Source organism: Mesoplodon bidens, assembly GCF_964165515.1.
Source record: "Mesoplodon bidens genome assembly, chromosome: Y".
Taxonomy (NCBI): domain Eukaryota; kingdom Metazoa; phylum Chordata; class Mammalia; order Artiodactyla; family Ziphiidae; genus Mesoplodon; species Mesoplodon bidens.
Window position 1 is genome coordinate 13,995,735 of NC_138180.1, and position 17,382 is coordinate 14,013,116.

Below are 17,382 nucleotides of genomic sequence, written 5' to 3' on the forward strand. Positions count from 1 at the left end.
GCTCCATAACATTTGTCATCACAAAGCTCTATGACACTTGCCATCAAAATGCTCCATGCCATTGTCATCACATTGCTCCATGAACACTCTCATCACATTGCTCAATGCCCTTGTCATCACAAAGCTCTATGACGCTTGTCATCACAGTGCTCGATGCCTTTCTCTTGACAATGCTCCATGCCCTTTTCATTACAATCCTCCATGACCCATGTATCACAGAGTGCTGTGCCCTTGTCATCACAATGCTCTTTGCCCATTCTCACCCCAGTAAGACATGAAACTTTTCAGACCAATGCTCCATGCCCTTGTCATCACAATACGCCATGCCCACTGTCATCACAATAATCCTTGAATTTGTAAGACCAATGCTTCATGCCCCTGTCATCACAATGCTCCATTCCCTTGTCATCACAATGCACCATGAACCCTGTCATCACAATGCTCCTTGACTCCCGTCATCACAATGCTTCATAAAATTTGTCTTCACAATGGTCCACGCCCTCAACATCAGGAGGATCTGTAACAATTGTCACCACAATGCTCCATGAACTTTTCATCACAATGCTCTCTGGCACTTCTCATCACAGTGTCCCATGCCTTTGGCAGCAAAATGATCCATGACCCATGTAATCACAAAGTGCCATGCACTTTTTATCACAATGATCCACAACCTTGTCACCACCATGCTCCATAAAACTTCTCAACAAAATGCTCCATGCACTTCTCATCAAAATGCTCTGTCACCACTGATCTCACAATGTTCCATCACTAGTCATCACAGTACACCATCACCCATGTGGTCACAATGATCCTTGACCCCTGTCATCACAATGTTACATGCCCTTATCATCACAATGCTCCATGACCCCTAACATCAAAATGTCCCATAACCCCTGTCATCAAAATGCTCTATGACCATTTTCATCACAAGGATCCTTGACCCATTACATCACAATGTTCCCTAAACTCTGTCCACAAAATGTTCCATGTCCCTTTTCATCAAATGGCTGCATGATCATGTCATCACAATGCTCCAGGCCCTACTCATCACAATGTTCCAAGCCCTTGTCATCAAAATGCTCCAATACACTTGTAATCACAAGGATCAATGGCACTTTTCCTCAGAATGCTCCATGACACTTGTCATCACAATGTTGCATGGTCTTCTCAACACAATGCTCCAGGAGCTTGTCATCATAATGCTCTATTCCCATGTCTTCACAATGCTCCATGACCCTTAACATCACAATGTTCCATAACACCTGCCATCAAAATGCTCTATGACTCTTTTCTTCACAAGGATCCTTGACCCCTTACATCACAATGTTCCCTTAACTCTGTCAACAAAATATTCCATTTCCCTTTTCATCAAATGGCTCCATGATCATGTCATCACAATGCTCCCTGTCCTACTCATCACAATGCACCACGCCCTTTTCATCAAAATGCTCCATAATATTTGTCATCACAAAGCTCTATGACACTTGCCATCAAAATTCTCCATGCCATTGTCATCACATTGCTCCATGAACACTCTCATCACATTGCTCAATGCCCTTGTCATCACAAAGCTCTATGACGCTTGTCATCACAATGCTCGATGCCCTTCTCATCACAATGCTCCATGCCCTTTTCATTACAATCCTCCATGACCCATGTATCACAGTGTTCTGTGCCCTTGTCATCACAATGCTCCTTGCCCACTCTCATCCCAGTAAGACATGAAACTTTTCAGACCAATGCTCCATGCCCTTGTCATCACAAGGCTCCATTACCCCTGTCATAAAAATGCTCCATGAACCTTGCCATTACAGTGTTCCACGGCCTTGTCGTCACAATGCTCCAAAACCACTGTAATCACAATGCTCCATGCCCTTGTCATCACAAATCTTCATGACGCAAGTCATCAGAATGCTCCATGGCCTTCTCATCACAATGCTCCATGCCCTTGTCATCAAAATGCTCCAATACCCCTGTATTCACAAGGATCAATGGCATTTTCCTCAGAATGCTCGATGACACTTGTCATCACAAGGTTCCATGGTCTTCTCAACACAATGCTCCAGGAGCTTGTCATCATAATGCTCCATTCCCATGTCATCAGAACGCTCCATGACCCTGACACAACAATGATTCAGGACTCTTGTCATCAAAATGCTCCATGAACCTTCTGATCACAATGATTCATGCCCTTTTCATCCCAATGCTCCATGATCCTTGTAATCACAATGCTCCATCACGCTTGTCGTCACAATGGTCCATGCTTTTGTCAGCAAAATGCTACATGACCTTGCCATCACAATGCTCCATGCGCTTGTCATCACAATCCTCCATGAACCTTGGGATCACATTGCTTCATGCTCCTGTCATCACAATGCTTCACGCTCTTTGAAATCAAAATGACCCATGACCTCTGTCATCACAATGCTCCAAACCCTTGTGATCATAATGTTCCATAACACTTGTCATCAAAACCCTCCATGATGCCTGTCATCACAATACTGCATGCCCTTGTCATCACAATGCTCCATGACATTTGTCATCACAATGCTCAAGACACTTGTCATCACAATGATCCATATCACATATCATCAAAATGCTCCTTGTACCATGTCATGAAAAGGATCCATGCCTTTTTCATCACAATGTTCCATGCCCTTTTCATCACAATGCTTAATTCCATTGTCATCACAATAGTTCACAAGCTTGTCAACAGAATGCTCCATGAAAATTGTCATCACAATTCTCCATGAACAATGTCATCAAAATGCTCATGACACCTGTCATCATAATGCTCCATGTCCCTTGTCATTACAGTGCTCCGTGATGCTCGTCATCACAATTATCCATGGTGTTCTCATCACAATGCTCCAAGGTCTTGCCATCACAATGCTCCATGCCCTGGTCATAACAATGGTCTGTGTCCCTTTTCCTCAGGATTCTCCACGTCCTTGTCATCACAATTCTCCATGCACTTACCATCATCCATGACCATTGTCATAGCAAGCAACATGCGCTTGTCATCACAATGCTTCCCGACCTTCTCATCAAAATTCTCTATTGCCCTTGGCATCACAATGCTCCATGACCCTTGGCATCACAATGCTCCAAGCCCTTGGCATCACAATACTCCATTACATTTGTCATCACAATCCTCCATGATACTTGGAATCACAATGATCCTGCCATTATCATCACAATGGACCATGACAAATGGCCTCACAATGCTCCCTGACACCTGTCTGAACAATAATCCATGAACCTGTCATCACAATGCTCCAGGCCCTTGTCATGACAATACTCCACAATCTTTTCATCAGAAGGCTCCATGACCCTTGTCAACATAGTGCTCCATGACGCTCATCATCACAATTATCCACGGTCTTCTCATCACAAAGTTCCAAGGTCTTTCCATCACAATGCTCCATTCGCTGGTCATCACAATGCTACATGTCCCTTGTCGTCACAATGCACCATGACACCACTCGTCACAATGTTACATGTTCTTGCCATTACAATGCTCCATGCCCTGGTCATCACAATTCTCCATGACACCAGTCATAGCAAGCTCCACGTGCTTGTCATCACAATGCTTCACGACCTTGTCATCGAGAATCTTAGTGGCACTTTTCATGACAATGCTCCCTGCCTTCGTCATCTCAATGATCCAAGACATTGTCATCACAATCGCCCATGACACATGGCCTCACAATGTTCCATGCAATTGTCATCACAATGGACCTTGACATATATCATCACAATGCTAACTGACACCTGTCTTCACAATAATCTGTGACCTTGTCATCACAAGGCTCCATGCCCTTATCATCACAATACGCCATGCCCACTGTCATCACAATAATCCTTGAAATTTGTCAGACCAATGCTTCATGCCCCTGTCCTAACAAAGTTCCATTCCCTTGTCATCACAATGCACCATGACCCCTGTCATCTTCATGCTCCTTGACTCCAGTCATCACAATGCTTCATAAAATTTGTCATCACAATGGTCCATGCCGTCATCATCAGGGGGCTCTGTTACAATAGTCACCACAATGCTCCATGAACTTTTCATCATAATGCTCTCTGGCACTTGTCATCACAGTGTTCCATGCCTTTGGAAGCACAATGCTCCATGACCCATGTCATCACAATGCGCCATGCACTTCTCATCACAATGCTCCAAAACCTTGTCACCACCATGCTCCATAAACATTGTCCTCACAATGCCCCATGCACTTCTCATCAAAATGCTCTGTCACCACTGATCTCACCATGTTCCATCAATAGTCATCACAGTACACCCTCACCCATGTCGTCACAATGTTCCATGACCCCTGTCATCACAATGTTACATGCTCTTATCATCACAATGCTCCATGACCCCTAACATCAAAATGTTCCATAACCCCTGTCATCAAAATGCTCTAGGACCCATTTCATCACAAGGATCCTTGACTCATTGCATCACAATGTTCCCTAAAACCTGTCAACAAAATGTTCCATGCAACTTTTCATCAAATGGCTCCATGATCATGTCATCACAATGCTCCCTGCCTTTCTCATCACAATGCAACACGCCCTTTTCATCAAAATGCTCCATAACATTTGTCATCACAAAACTCCATGACACTTGGCATCACAATGCTCCCTGCCATTATCATCACAATGGTCCATGACATATGGCATCACAATGCTCCCTGACAACTGTCTTCACAATAATCCATGAACTTGTCATCACAATATCCAGGCCCTTGTCATTACAATACTCCACAAGCTTTTCATCAGAAGGCTCCAAGACCCATGTCATTATAGTGCTCCATGACGCTCATCATCACAATTATCCACGGTCTTCTCATCACAAAGTTCCAAGGTCTTGCCATCACAATGCTCCATTCGCTGGTCATCACAATGCTACATGTCCCTTGTCCTCACAATGCACCATGACACCTCTCGTCACAATGTTACATTTTCTTGCCATCACAATGCTCCATGCCCTGGTCATCACAATTCTCCATCTCTCTTGTTATCACAATTCTCCACGTCCTTGACATCACAAAGCACCATGACACTTCTCACCAAAATTTTACAGCCTCTTGTCGTCACAATTCTCCTTGCACTTGTCATCGCAATGCTACATGACCCCTGCCAAAGAAAGCTCCATGCGATGGTCACCACAATACTTCACGACCTTGTCATCAAATTTCTCCATGGCACTTGTCATGACAATGCTGCATGCCCTTGTCATCACAATGTTCCAAGCCCTTGTCATCAAAATGCTCTGTTACCTTTCCCATCACAAACCTCCATGACACTTGGCATCACAATGCTCCATGTCATTGCCATCACAATGGATCATGACATATGTCATCACAATGGTCCCAGACACCTCTCTTCACAATACTCCATGTCCTTGTCATCACAATGTGCCATGCCCACTGTCATCACAATAATCCATGAAACTTGTCAGAACAATGCTCCATGCCCTTGTCATCACAATGCACCATGGCCCCTGTAATCACAATGTTCCATGACCCTTTTCACCTCAATTCTCCAAGAGCCCTGTCATCCCCATGCACCATGCCCATCATCATAATGCTTCATGCTATTGTCATCACAATGAAATCAAAATGCTCCATGCCCTCTGTCATCACAAAGCTCCAAACCCTTGTGACCACAATATTCCATAACCATTGTCCTCACAATGCCCCATGACGCTCGTTATCACAATTATCCATGGTCTTCTCATCACAATGCTCCATGAACTTTGTCATCCCAATGCTCAATGCACTTGTTATCACAATGCTCCCTAATACTTGTCCTCAGTATGCTCCTTGAAACCTGTCATGACGAGGCTCGACGCCTTTTTCATCACAATGATCCATGCCTTTTTCATCACAATGCTCCAAGACCCCTGTAATCACAATACTCCATGCTCTTGTCATCACAATGTTCCAATACGCATGTCATCAGAATGTTCCATGGCCTTCTCATCACAATGTTCCATGCCATTGTCATCAAAATGCTCCAATAACCCTGTAATCACAAGGCTCATTGGCATTTTCATCAGAATGCTCCATGACACTTGTCATCACAATGTTCCATGGTCTTCGCAACACAATGCTCCAGGAGCTTTTTATCATAATGCTCCATTCCCATGTCATCACAATGCATCCTGACTACTATCATCACAACGCTCCATGACCCATGACACAACAATGATCCAGGACTCTTGTCATCAAAAGGCTCCATGAACCTTGTCATCACAATGATTCATGCCCTTGTCCTACCAGTGCTCCATGACCCCTGTAATCACAATGCTCCATGACGCTTGTCATCACAGTGCTCCATGACACTTGTCATCACAATGGTCCATGCTTTTGTCAGCAAAATGCTTCATGACCTTGTCATCACAATGCTCCATGCGCTTGTCATCACAATCCTCCATGAACCTTGGGACCACATTGCTTCATGCTCCTGTCATTACAATGCTCCACGCTCCTTGAAATCAAAATGATCCATGAACTCTGTCATCACAATGCTCTAAACCCTTGTGATCATAATGTTCGATAACACTTGTCATCACAACCCTCCATGATGCCTGTCATCACAATACTCCATGCCCTTGTCATCACAATGCTCCAAGACATTTGCATCACAATGCTCAAGACAGTTGTCATCACAATGATCCATGACACTTATCGACAAAATGCTCCTTGAACCGTGTCATGAAAAGCATCCATGACTTTTTCATCACAATGCTCCATGCCCTTTTCATCACAGTGCTCCATGCCATTGTCATCACAATAGTTCACAAGATTGTCCTCAGAATGCTCCACGAAACTTGTCATCACAATGCTCCATGACCCCTGTCATCAAAATGATCATGACACCTGTCATCATAATGCTCCATGTCCCTTGTCATTACAGTGCTCCGTGATGCTCGTCATCACAATTATCCATGGTGTTCTCATCACAATGCTCCACGGTCTTGCCATCACAATGCTCCATGCCCTGGTCATAACAATAATCCATGTCCCTTTTCATCAGGATTCGCAACGTACTTGTCATCACAATTCTCCATGCACTTGTCATCACAATGCTCCATGACCCCTGTCATAGCAAGCAACATGCGCTTGTCATCACAATGCTTACCGACCTTCTCATCAAAATTCTCAATTGCCCTTGTCATCACAATGTTCCATGACCCTTGGCATCACAATGCTCCAAGCCCTTGTCAGCACAATACTCCATTACATTTGCCATCACTATCCTCCATGACAATTGGCATCACAATGCTCCCTGCCATTATCATCACAATGGACCATGACTTAGGTCATCACAATGCTCCCTGACAACGGTCTTCACAATATTCCAAAAACTTGTCATCACAATGCTCCAGGCCCTTATTATGACAATACTCCACAAGGTTTTCATCAGAAGGCTCCATGACCCTTGTCATTACAGTGCTCCATGACGCTCATCATCACAATTATCCATGGTTTTCTCATCACAATGTTCCAAGGTCTTGCCATCACAAAGCTCCATTCGCTGGTCATAACAATGCTACATGTCCCTTGTCGTCACAATGCACCATGACACCTCTCATCACAATGTTACATGTTCTTGTCATCACAATTCTCCATGCATTTGTCATCACAATGTTCCATGACACCTGTCATAGCAAGCTCCACGTGCTTGTCATCACAATGCTTCACGACGTTGTCATCGACATTCTTAGTGGCACTTGTCATGACAATGCTCCCTGCCCTCGTCATCTCAATGATCCAAGACATTGTCATCACAATCGCCCATGACAACTGGCCTCACAATGTTCCATGCAATTGTCATCACAATGGACCTTGACATATATCATCACATTGCTAACAGACATCTGTCTTCACAATAATCTGTGACCTTGTCATCACAAGGCTCCATATCCTTATCATCACAATACGCCTTGCCCACTGTCATCACAATAATCCTTGAAATTTGTCAGACCAATGCTTCATGCCCCTGTCATCACAATGTTCCATTCCCTTGTCATCAAAATGCACCATGACCCCTGTCATCACCATGCTCCTTGACTCCAGTCATCACAATGCTTCATACAATTTGTCATCACAATGGTCCATTCCCTCATCATCAGGAGGCTCTGTTACACTTGTCACCACCATGCTCCATGAACTTTTCATCATAATGCTCTCTGGCACTTGTCATCACAGTGTTCCATGCCTTTGGAAGCACAATGCTCCACGACCCATGTCATCACAATGTGTCATGCACTTGTCATCACAATGCTCCACAACCCTGTCACCACCATGCTCCATAAATATTGTCATCACAATGCCCCATGCACTTCTCATCAAAATGCTCTGTCACCACTGATCTCACAATGTTCCATCAATAGTCATCACAGTACATCCTCACCCATGTCTTCACAATGTTCCATGACCCCTGTCATCACAATGTTACATGCTCTTTTCATCACAATGCTCCATGACCCCTAACATCAAAATGATCCATAACCCATGTCATCAAAATGCTCTATGACCCTTTTCATCACAAGGATCCTTGACCCCTTACATCACCATGTTCCCTAAACACTGTCAACAAAATATTCCATGCACCTTTTCATCAAATGGCTCCATGATCATGTCATCACAATGCTCCCGGCCCTTCTCATCACAATGCAACACGCCCTTTTCATCAAAATGCTCCATAACATTTGTCATCACAAAACTAAATGACACTTGGCATCACAATGCTCCCTGCCGTTATCATCACAATGGACCATGACATATGGCATTACAATGCTCCCTGACAACTGTCTTCACAATAATCCATGAACTTGTCATCACAATCTCCAGGCCCTTGTCATGACAATACTCCACAAGCTTTTCATCTGAAGGCTCCATGACCCTTGTCATTATAGTGCTCCATGACGCGCATCATCACAATTATCCACGGTCTTCTCATCACGAAGTACCAAGGTCTTGCCATCACAATGCTCCATTCGCTGGTCATCACAATGCTACATGTCCCTTGTCCTCACAATGCACATGACACCTCTCGTCACAATGTTACATGTTCTTGCCATCACAATGCTCCATGCCCTGGTCATCACAATTCTCCATCTGTCTTGTCATCACAATTCTCCAGGTCCTTTACATCACAATGCACCACGACATTTCTCAACACAATTTTACAGCCGCTTGTCGTCACAATTCTCCTTGCACTTGTCATGGCAATGCTCCATGACCCCTGCCAAAGAAAGCTCCATGCGATGGTCACTACAATACTTCACGAACTTGTCATCAAAATTCTCCATGGCACTTGTCATGACAATGCTGCATGCCCTTGTCATCACAATGTTCCAAGCCCTTGTCATCAAAATGCTCTGTTACCTTTGCCATCACAAACCTCCATGACACTTGGCATCACAATGCTCCTTGTCATTGTCATCACAATGGATCATGACATATGTCATCACAATGGTCCCAGACATCTCTCTTCACAATACTCCTTGTCCTTGTCATCACAATGTGCCATGCCCACTGTCATCACAATAATCCATGAAACTTGTCAGAACAATGCTCCATGCCCTTGTCATCACAATGCACTATGGCCCCTGTAATCACAATGTTCCATGCACCTTTTCATCTCAATTCTCCAAGAACCCTGTCATCCCAATGCACCATGCCCATCATCATAATGCTTCATGCTATTGTCATCACAATGAAATCAAAATGCTCCATGCCCTCTGTCATCACAATGCTCCAAACCCTTGTGATCACAATATTCCATAACCATTGTCATCACAATGCCCCATGACGATCATCATCACAATTATCCATGGTCTTCTCATCACAATGCTCCATGAACTTTGTCATCCCAATGCTCAATGCACTTGTTATCACAATGCCCCCTAATACTTGTCGTCAGTATGCTCCTTGAAACCTGTCATGACGAGGCTCGATGCTTTTTCATCACAATGATCCATGCCTTTCTCATCACAATGCTCCAAGACCCCTCTAATCACAATACTCCATGCTCTTGTCATCACAATGTTCCAAGACGCATTTCATCAGAATGCTCCATGGTCTTCTCATCACAATGCTCCATGCCCTTGTCATCAAAATGCTCCAATACCCCTGTAATCACAAGGCTCCATGGCACTTTTCATCAGAATGCTCCATGACACTTGTCATCACAAGCTTCCATGGTCTTCGCAACACAATGTTCCTGGAGCTTGTTATCATAACGCTCCATTCCAATGTCACCACAATGCATCCTGACCACTGTCATCACAATGCTCCATTTCCCATGACACAACAATGATCCAGGACTCTTGTCATCAAAATGCTCCATGAAACTTGCCATCACAATGATTCATGCCCTTGTCATCCCAGTGTTCCATGACCCCTGTAATCACAATGCTCCATGACGCTTGTCATCACAGTGCTCCATGACTCTTGTCATCACAATGTTCTATGCTTTTGTCAGCAAAATGCTACATGACCTTGTCATCACAATGCTCCATGCGCTTGTCATCACAATCCTCCATGAACCTTGGGATCACATTGCTTCATGCTCCTGTCATCACAATGCTCCACGCTCCTTGAAATCAAAATGATCCATGACCTCTGTCATCACAATGCTAAAAACCCTTGTGAGCATAATGTTCCGTAACACTTGTCATCACAACTCTCTATATTGTCTATCATCACAATACCCCATGCCTTTGTCATCACAATGCTCCATGACATTTGTCATCACAATGCTCAATACACTTGTCATCACAATGATCCATGACACTTATCGTCAAAATGCTCTTGAACTGTGTCATGAAAAGGATCCATGCCTTTTTCATCACAATGCTCCATGCCCTTTTCATCACAATGTTCCATGCCAATGTCATCACAATAGTTCACAAGCTTGTCATGAGAATGCTCCTTGAAACTTGTCATCACAATGCTCCATGAAACCTGTCATCAAAATGATCATGACACCTGTCATCATAATGCATCATGTCCCTTGTCATTACAGTGCTCCGTGATGCCCGTCATCACAATTATCCATGGTGTTCTCATCACAATGCTCAACAGTCTTGTCATCACAATGCTCCATACCCCAGTCATAACAATGCTCTATGTCCCTTTTCATCAGGATCCTCCACATCCTTGTCATCACAATTCTCCATGCACTTGTCATCACAATGCTCCATGACCCCTGTCATAGCAAGCAACCTGTGCTTGCCATCTCAATGCTTCCCGACCTTCTCATCAAAGTTCTCAATTTCCCTTGTCATCACAATGCTCAATGACCCTTGGCATCACAATGCTCCAAGCACCTTTCATCGCAATTCTCCATTACATTTGTCATCACAATCCTCCGTGACACTTGGCATCACAATGCTCCCTGCCTTTATCATCACAATGGACCATGACATATGGCATCACAATGCTCCCTGACACCTGTCTTCACAATACTCCATGAACTTATCATCACAATGCTCCAGGCCCTTGTCATGACAATACTCCACAAGCTTTTCATCAGAATGCTCCATGACCCTTGTCCTTACAGTGCTCCATGACGCTCATCATCACAATTATCCATGGTCTTCTCATCACAATGTTCCAAGGTCTTTCATCACAATGCTCCATTCGCTGGTTATCACAATGCTTCATGTCCCTTGTCATCACAATGCACCAGGACACCTCTCGACACAATGTTTCATGATCTTGTCATCACAATTCTCCATGCCTTTGTCATCGCAATGCTCCATGACACCAGTCATAGCAAGCTCCACGCTCTTGTCATCACAATGCTTCACCAACTTGTCATCGACCTTCTCACTGGCACTTGTCAGGACAATGCTCCATGCCCTTGTCATCACAATGATCCAAGGCCTTGTCATCACAATCGCCCATGACACCTGGCCTCACAATGTTCCATGCAATTGTCATCACAATGGACCATGACATATATCATCACAATGCTAACTGACATCTGTCTTCACAATAATCCGTGACCTTGTCATCACAAGGCTCCATGCCCTTATCATCACAATACGCCATGCCCACTGTCATCACAATAATTCTTGAAATTTGTCAGTCCAATACTTCATGCCACAGCCATCACAATGCTCCTTTCCCTTGTCATCACAATGCGCCTTGACCCCTGTCATCACAATGCTCCGTGACTCCAGTCATCACAATGCTTCATAAAATTTGTCATCACAATGGTCCATGCCCTCATCATCAGGAGGCTCTGTTACAATTGTCACCACAATGTTCCATGAACTTTTCATTATAATGCTCTCTGGCACTCGTCATCACAGTGTCCCAAGCCTTTGGCAGCACAATGATCCATGAACAATGTCATCACAATGCGCCATGCACTTGTCATCACAATGCTCCACAACCTTGTCACCACCATGATCCATAAACCTTGTCAACACAATGCTCCATGCACTTCTCATCAAAATGTTCTGTCACCACTGATCTCACAATGTTCCATCACTAGTCATACCAGTACACCCTCACCCATATGTTCACAATGTTCAATGACCCCTGTCATCACAATGTTACTTGCTCTTATCATCACAATGCTCCATGACCACTAACATCACAATGTTCCATAACCCCTGTCATCAAAATGCTCTATGACTCTTTTCATCACAAGGAACCTTGACCCCTTACATCACAATGTTCCCTAAACTCTGTCAACAATATATTCCATGTCCCTTTACATCAAATGGCTCCATGATCATGTCATCACAATGATCCCTGCACTTCTCATCACAAAGCACCACGCCCTTTTTATCAAAATGCTCCATAACATTTGTCATCACAAAGCTCCATGACATTTGCCATCAAAATGCTCCATGCCATTGTCATCACATTGCTCCATGAACACTCTCATCACATTGCTCAATGCCCTTGTCTTCAAAAGCTCTATGACGATTGTCATCACATTGCTCGATGCCCTTCTCATCAGAATTCTCCATGCCCTTTTCATTACAATCCTCCTTTTCCCATGTATCACAGTGTTCTGTGCCCTTGTCATCACAATGCTCCTTGCCCACTCTCATCCCAGTAAGACATGAAACTTTTCAGACCAATGCTCCATGCCATTGTCATCACAAGGCTCCATTAACCCTGTCACAACAGTGCTCCATGACCATTGCAATTACAGTGTTCCACGGCCTTGTCATTGCAATGCTCCAAAACCCCTATAATCACAATGCTCCATGCCCTTGTCATCAGAAATCTTCATGACACATGTCATCAGTATGCTCCATGGCCTTCTCATTACAATGCTCCCTGCTCTTGTCATCACAATTCTCCAAGATCAATTTAATCACAATGCTCAATGCCCTTGTTATCCCATTGCTCCATGACCCCTGAAATCACAATGCTCTGGGACGCTTGTCATCACAGTGCCCCGTGACCATTGCCATCACAATGCTCCATTTCTTTGTCAGCAAAATGCTACATCACCTTGTCATCACAATGCTCCATGATCATTGTCATCACAATGCACAATACACTTGTCATCACAATACTCCCATACATTGTCCTCAGAATGCTCCGTGAACTCTGTCACGAAAAGCCTACATGCCTTTTTCATCACAATGCTCCATGCCATTGTCATCAAAATACTCCTCAAGCTTGTCATCAGAATGCTCCATGACCCTTGTCATCACAGTGCTCCATGACACCTGTCATCACAATGCTCCATGACACCTGTCATCACAATGTTTCATGGCCCTTGTCATTACAGTGCTCCATGACGCTCGTCAGCACAATTATCCATGGTCTTCTCATCACAATGCTCCTTGGCCTTGCCATCACAATGCTCCACGCACTGGCAATCACAATTCTCCATGTGTTTTGTCATCACAATTCACCTCGTCCTTGTCATCACAATGCACCATGACACTTCTCACCACAATGTTACAGCCTCTTGTCATCACAATTCTCCATGCACTTGTCATCGCAATGCTCCATGACCCCTGTCAAAGAAAGCTCCATGCGCTTGTCACCACAATACTTCACGAACTTGTCATCAAAATTATCCATGGCCCTTGTCATGACAATGCTGCATGCCGTTATCATCACAATGATCCAAGCCCTTGTCATCAAAATGCCCCGTTACCTTTGCCATCACAAACCTCCATGACACTTGGCATCACAATGCTCCATGTCATTGTCATCACAATGGATCCTGACATATGTCATCACAATCGTCCCAGACACCTCTCTTCACAATACTCCATGACCTAGTCATCACAATTCTCCATGTCCTTGTCATCACAATGTGCCATACCCACTGTCATCACAATAATCCATGAAACTTGTCAGAACAATGCTCCATGCCCATGTCATCACAATGCCCCATGGCCCCTGTAATCACAATGTTCCATGCCCCTTTTCATCTCAATTCTCCATGAACCCTGTCATACCAATGCACGATGCCTATCATCATAATGCTTCATGCTATTGTCTTCACAATGAAAGCAAAATATTCCTTGCCTCTGTCATCACAATGCTCCAAACCCTTGTGATCACAATATTACATAACAACTGACATCACAATATCCCATGACGTTCGTCATCACAATTATCCATGGTCTTCTCATCACAATGCTCCATGAACTTTGTCATCCCACTGCTCAATGCACCTGTTATCACAATGCTACCTGATACTTGTCGTCTGTATGCTCCTTGAAACCTGTCATGACGAGGCTCGACACCTCTTTCATCACAATGATCATTGCCTTTTTCATCTCAATGCAACAAGACCACTGTAATCACATTACTCCGTGCTCTTGTCATCACAATGTTCCAAAACGCATGCCATCAGAATGCTCCATGGCCTTCTCATCACAATGCTCCATGCCCTTGTCATCAAAATCTTCCAATAACCCTGTAATCACAATGTTCCATGGCACTTTCCATCAGAATGCCCCATGACACTTGTCATCACAAAGTTCCATTGTCTTCTCAACACAATGCTCCAGAAGATTTTCATCATAATGCTCCATTCACATGTGATCACAATGCTCCATGACCACTAACATCACAATGTTCCATAACCCCTGTCATCAAAATGCTATGACCCTTTTCATCACAAGGATCCTTGACCCCTTACATCACAATGTTCCCTAAACCCTGTCAACAAAAAGTTCCATGTCCCTTTTCATAAAATGGCTCCATGATCATGTCATCACAATGCTCCCTGTCCTACTCATCACAATGCACCACGCCCTTTTCATCAAAATGCTCCATAACATTTGTCATCACAAAGCTCCATGACACTTGCCATCAAAATTTTCCATGCCATGTCATCACATTGCTCGATGAACACTCTCATCACATTGCTCAATGCCCCTGTCATCACAAAGCTCTATGACGCTTGTCATCACAATGCTCGATGCCCTTCTCATCACAATGCTCCATGCCCTTTTCATTACAATCCTCCATGACCCAGGTATCACAGTGTTCTGTGCCCTTGTCATCACAATGCACCAGGACACCTCTCGTCACAATGTTTCATGATCTTGTCATCACAATTCTCCATGCATTTGTCATCGCAATGCTCCATGACACCAGTCATAGCAAGCTCCACGCTCTTCTCATCACAATGCTCCACCAACTTGTCATCGACCTTCTCACTGGCACTTGTCATGACAATGCTCCATGCCCTTGTCATCACAATGATCCAAGACCTTGTCATCACAATCGCCCATGACACCTGGCCTCACAATGTTCCATGCAATTGTCATCACAATGGACCATGACATATATCATCACAATGCTAACTGACATCTGTCTTCACAATAATCCGTGACCATGTCATCACAAGGCTCCATGCCCTTATCATCACAATACGCCATGCACACTGTCATCACAATAATCCTTGAAATTTGTCAGACCAATGCTTCATGCCCCTGTCATCACAATGCTCCTTTCCCTTGTCATCAAAATGCACCATGACCCCTGTCATCACAATGATCCTTGACTCCATTCATCACAATGCTTCATAAAATTTGTCATCACAATGGTCCATGCCCTCATCATCAGGAGGCTCTGTTACAATTGTCACCACAATGCTCCATGAACTTTTCATCATAAAGCTCTCTGGCACTCGTCATCACAGTGTACCAAGCCTTTGGCAGCACAATGGTCCATGACACATGTCATCACAATGTGCCATGCACTTGTCATCGCAGTGCTCCACAACCTTGTCACCACCATGCTCCATAAACCTTGTCAACACAATGCTCCATGCACTTCTCATCAAAATGTTCTGTCACCACTGATCTCACAATATTCCATCACTAGTCATCCCAGTACACCCTCACCCATGTGGTCACAATGTTCCATGACCCCTGTCATCACAATGTTACTTGCTCTTATCATCACAATGCTCCATGACCACTAACATCACAATGTTCCATAACCCCTGTCATCAAAATGCTCTATGACTCTTTTCATCACAAGGATCCTTGACCCCTTACATCACAATGTTCCCTAAATTCTGTCAACAAAATATTCCATGTCCCTTTACATCAAATGGCTCCATGACCATGTCATCACAATGCTCCCTACCCTTCTCATCACAAAGCACCATGCCCTTTTCATCAAAATCCTCCATAACATTTGTCATCACAAAGCTCCATGACACTTGCCATCAAATGCTCCATGCCATTGTCATCGCATTGCTCCATGAACACTCTCTTCACATTGCTCAATGCTCTTGTCTTCACAAAGCTCTATGACGCTTGTCATCACAATGCTCGATGCCCTTCTCATCACAATTCTCCAAGCCCTTTTCATTACAATCCTCCTTTTCCCATGTATCACAGTGTTCTGTGCCCTTGTCATCACAATGTTCCTTGCCCACTCTCATCCCAGTAAGACATGAAACTTTTCAGACCAATGCTCCATGCCCTTGTCAACTCAAGGCTCCATTAACCCTGTCATAACAGTTCTCCATGACCCTTGCCATTACAGTGTTCCACGGCCTTGTCATCGCAATGCTCCAAAACCCCTATAATCACAATGCTCCATGCCCTTGTAATCACAAATCTTCATGACACAAGTCATCAGTATGCTCCAAGGCCTTCTCATTACAATGCTCCCTGCTCTTGTCATCACAATTCTACAAGACCAATTTAATCACAATGCTCAATGCCCTTGTTATCCCATTGCTCCATGACTCCTGAAATCACAATGCTCTGAGACGCTTGTCATCACAGTGCCCCGTGACCATTGCCATCACAATGCTCCATTTCTTTGTTAGCAAAATGCTACATCAACTTGTCATCACAATGCTCCATGATCCTTGTCATCACAATGCACAATACACTTG